Source organism: Hemicordylus capensis, chromosome 2, assembly GCF_027244095.1.
Source record: "Hemicordylus capensis ecotype Gifberg chromosome 2, rHemCap1.1.pri, whole genome shotgun sequence".
Classification (NCBI taxonomy): Eukaryota; Metazoa; Chordata; class Lepidosauria; order Squamata; family Cordylidae; genus Hemicordylus; species Hemicordylus capensis.
This window is the reverse complement of record NC_069658.1, coordinates 424,020,083-424,024,883: the sequence shown is the minus strand read 5'-3', so window position 1 is coordinate 424,024,883 and position 4,801 is coordinate 424,020,083. Positions and strand designations below refer to the sequence as shown.

General features: G+C 47.3%; 1 long non-coding RNA gene across 1 annotated transcript; it reads left to right on the top strand.

The window, feature by feature from the left end:
* The first annotated feature begins 797 nt into the window (after positions 1–797).
* Positions 798–4,100, top strand: LOC128344499 (uncharacterized). The gene is made up of 3 exons (XR_008315887.1): positions 798–857; positions 1,506–1,832; positions 3,981–4,100. It is a non-coding gene; the product is annotated as an uncharacterized LOC128344499 (long non-coding RNA).
* The last annotated feature ends 701 nt before the right edge of the window (positions 4,101–4,801 follow it).

Sequence of the window (4,801 nt, the reverse complement as noted above, 5' to 3'; positions counted from 1 at the left end):
TTGGAGCTTGGCTAGTGGAAACAGTGTATTTTATCTTCTGGAAACATTTTTGCCATTTTACATTCTTCTTTAGGCGATGGTGCAAAGGAATGAGCTTAGTAGCAAATTGCTTAACAGACTTTGAGTAGTAATCACAAAGTACAAGGAAAAACCAAAGTTTATCTTTGTTACCCAGTGCTGGTATTTACTAATGACGTTTACCAAGTCAGACTTTGGCAATGTGCCTCTTTGAGAGATGGTATGCCCTAGGTACATCATTGCCCTAGGTACACTGAGAAATGCTTTAAACTGAGATTTATTGTCGCTAGTGAGTCCTTGCACCTTATCCATTTCACCTTAAGTGGAGCAGCAAGGAAATGCTTGACTAACAAGCGGAAGGTTGCTAGTTTGAATCCCCGCTGGTACTACTGTATATTGGGCAGCAGTGATATAGGAAGATGCTGAAAGGCATCATCTCATACTGCACGGGAGGAGGCAATGGTAAAACCCTTCTGTATTCTATCAAAGACAACCACAGAGCTCTGTGGGCACCAGGAGTCGAAATTGACGGTACATTTTACCTTTAGTGAGTCCATGAGGTGCTGAAATCTTTCTAGGACATGTTTCTGGATAATATCATGTTCAGACTCATTCATGCTGAACATCAGAATGTCATCTTGGAATCATGTAATACTCCTGGCTTCTCCAAATATTTCTGCATTGGACACTGGACACTGGACACAGAAGCCAAACCAAATGGCATGAATGTAAACTGGAACAAGCCAAGAACTGTTTTCTTACATGATTGTTCTATTAAAGGAATCTGGTGACATGATGAGGATGGATCGAGAGCTGTAAAGACACGTGCTTTTTCAAGAGTAAGTAGCATCTCATTGATACTGAGCAGTCCACAGCAATGTTTGAGCTGAGGTTTCTAAGGTCAACACACATATGAATGGCTCTATTAGCCTTCCCAGCTGATGATGGGAGAGACTCATTCTGAGGCATCAACAGGTTAAATAATATCAGCTTTGCCAAATCTGAGAATTTCTTCCTTGAGTGGCTTCTTCAACCCAATAGGTACATTTTGTACTTTGTGTTGTATTGCACATTTTCTTTCAGTTAAATCTTGTGTTTGAACTTTCTAGCAACCCCTGGAACGTTAGTGAAGATTTCTGGAAATGCAGCACCAATTCTCTCATAGGATGTTTATGCTGTTTGTAGGACTGGTTCAGTGCTATTTTGATCCTGGACCATTTGAATATCTCTTTGATGGTTCTGTCCTAAAATATTCCGTCCTTTGGGGCAACATACGTTTCCCCAAGAGCACTGCAACTTTTGTATTCAAGGTGTACAGCAAAATAGCCCTTGAAGGTTATGCAAGATGCACCGTACTTTCCTAGGCATATGCCTGTAAGATGCAGAGATGAAGAATAGCAGCAAATAGTACAGGTTATAAGGACCAATGGTGTATGGTGAGCCAGAAATTGCTGGCAGTTGTTTCATCTCATGTTTCATCACTCCAGGTAGTTGGGAAGGGAACAGTTTTGAGCAACACTGAGGGCCGTGGCAGAACATTGTTGCTCCATATCACCAGCCTCATCAGACTTCTGAATGCACTGTGAATGGCAGGCTTGCTGGCTCAAGCAAGATGTCAAGGAGGAACTCTCAGATCTCTAGAGGGGGTGCCTCGTGGTGCAGGAAGTCCAAGCAAGCGTGGCCCCATCCAAGAGGCAGAGGGTCGACCCGGAAGAAGGGACCAGTGACTGACTCTGAGTCTACAGGCTGCCCTCTCAGAGTTCTGCTTCTGCCTAGCATAGATCGAAGGGGCAGCGCAGCTGGCAGAAGCTGAGGTGAGTATTGGGGACGGCTCCAGCCAGGAGACTGCTGAAGGGGAATGGGGGGAGAGAGCAGGAGCAGGAGGAAACACACACACACACACACACACACACACACACACACACACACACACACACACCGGCAGCTCCTGGGGGAGGGAGCGGGAGTGGGAGCAGGGCCAGGGAGGGGGGGGGGAGAATGCCCAGACTCAGACCACCAGCAGCAGCAGCATTGGGCCCCACTGCACAGGCGGTGGGGCCTCCTCAGGCCAATGCAGGATCACTGTAGAGTCTTCTGCCAGGCACAGCCTCTGCTAGCACCCCCGCTGCCCCGCAGGCAGGAGTGGGGGGTGGCCAGGCCAAAGTCCAGAGGGCAGGACAGCCAGGCAGTGCAGCGGCTGAACCAGCAGGAGGACCCGCCTAGGGGCTGCAAATGCAAGGTACACCTGGAGCAGGGGCTTTGGGGGATAGAGCCAGGGGGCTCGGTGTGGGGGTGGAGCTGGGGGGCCAGGCAGCAACCCTTGATTGGGATAACTGGTCCTCAGCTTGCAACCCTATCCACCCCCAGCACAGTACTTCCAGTGACTGTTGCTGGTGTCTATGTTTCTTTTAGATTGTGAGCCCTTTGGGGACAGGGAGCCATCTTATCTATTTATCATTCCTGTGTAAACCACCCTGAGACATTTTTGGAAGGGCGGTATAGAAATTGAATAGATAGATAGATAGATAGATAGATAGATAGATAGATAGATAGATAGATAGATAGATAGATAGATAGACTCCTACATGGGAACGTCTGCCCCCTTTGGGCTGCCACTTGCAACAGTCCACTAAGGAGAAGATATGGCGGGGGGAGTATGTGGATGTGTTTTCACTGCTGTTTCGGGACCCAGAACTGAAGTGGCTTGTGAAAGATGGGGTGCTCACCACAGTATCCAAGGAGTGGCACAGTTTAAGCACCCAGAAGTGGAGCGCAACTGGGATAACTGGCTGTCAGATTACATTATTTACATGGGGGTGGTTCTCTAGGAGCAGGCTTGGCGGGCATCTTCATTGATCAAAAACCTGGACATTATTCACTTCACTGGGCCAGGGACGAGGTTCCCTGCCCAAGGATGAAGCACGGCAGGAACACACACACACACCCCAGGTTGGTTAGCTGGGACTTCAATGACAGCGAGTGTTTCTGGGGCTCCTGCAGGTTTCAGCTCAACTGTTCCAAGTTGTGGGGGAGGCCACCCAGCGGCAGCCTGCCCCAGGGCAGCTGGGGGCAGAAGGGGGGTCGGGCAGCCACAAGGGAAAGGAGCTTTTGGGAGCAGGCAGCCTGCTTCAAAGGGCCCCCACACACCGGTGAGGGTGGAGGCCCTCAATTAATACCTCAAGCATTATCCAGATCAAACAAATGCACAGTACATTCCCGAGGGCTTTTCCCACGGCTTTCGCATTCCATTTGGAGGGGTCAGGCAGGGGAGATTGGCTAGGAATTCACAGTCAGTTAAAGGGCTAGAAGAGGTGGTGGAGGCCAAACTTGTCATGGAGATTGATTTAGGGAGGGTGTCTGGCCCATAAAGAGCACTGTCCACTTTTCGGGAGATTTTGTTGTGTTTTTGTGTTTTTTTGTGTCAATTGTGTTTTTGATGTGGTAGTAAGAAGCCCTCGAGGACATATTTTGGGGTGACACAGAAGACCTGGGGGAAGGGGAGGTCGCTGAAATTCTCTCTCTCTCTCTCTCTCACACACACACACACACACACACACACACACACACACACACACACACCAGGGAACGTTAGTCTGGACCTCTTCAGAAGCACTGGTGCTACACTGGTGTTTGTTTCACTGTCAGGATGTCAGCCCCTGTGTCATATATTGTCTGGTGCAAAAAGCCAGCAACAAGAAGCGATGGTGCTGAGCAAAAAGTGCTTGCAAACCCACAAAATCTGAAAACTCATTGCCAAATTGTTTTGTATCTTGTTAAGATATCTTGATAAGAAGGACAAAGCAGGCAGAATTCTAACATCACCAAGTTGTTTCTCTGTTATCAGGCTCTATTACAGATGCAACGTATTACAAATATTACAGCTTTTCTCTCTCTTTTTCTTTCCCCTCCATTCTGCCTCTCTCTCTTGTTCCTCCTCCCACTTCTCCCTTCATTTCTACCAGAGCCCTTGAGGGACAAAGTAACTTCTGAGGGGGGAAAACTGGAATAGCAGCTACAACCAAAAAAACAGCTAGACTGAAAGAAGTTAGGAGAATTGACTCCCCTTCAGCCAGTCAGAGACCTTTGAGTACAGAGAGGACCCATTGTGTACAGCCCTGATTCCACTGTGCTTAAGTACCAAAGAGAGAGGCTGATGCAGTTCAGTGGCAGAGCACATGGTTTCGCATGCAGAAAGTCCCAGGTTCAATTTTTGACATCTCCAGTTAGGGCTGGGGGAAAGACCCTGCCTGGAACTCGGAAAAGCTGCCTGCTGCCAGTCAGCGTACGTGACAATACTGAGCTAGCTAGGCTCAAGAGAAGGCAGCTGCCTTCACAGCGGCAGCAAGACTGACATTTGCGTGCAAATGGAAAGACAGTCAATGCCCATCTAAAGAGGATTGGATTCTTAAAGTACTAGAATTGGCAGAAATGGCGAAATTAACATCACTACTAAGAAATAAATTTGAAGATTTTAAAAAAGAATGGGACCCTCTTCTTGTCTATTTAAAAATACATCACAAAATGGATTTTTGTCAGGCTTTTGAGGGCTAACAACAAATGCTTCAAAAACACCCCAAAGCTGTTTTCTATATGAACTATTGGGGAGAGAATGTTTAATCTATAGGCAAGATCCAGTTTTTGTTAACAACACTTGTTCCAATGATGAGATGGAAGTCTTTATTATGTGTGTTTGTGAGTGCTTGTATCGTTTGTGTTTGTCTGTTTGTGTTGTGAAAATGGAATAAAAAGTATAAGGCAAAAAGAGAAGGCAGCTTCCTATGAT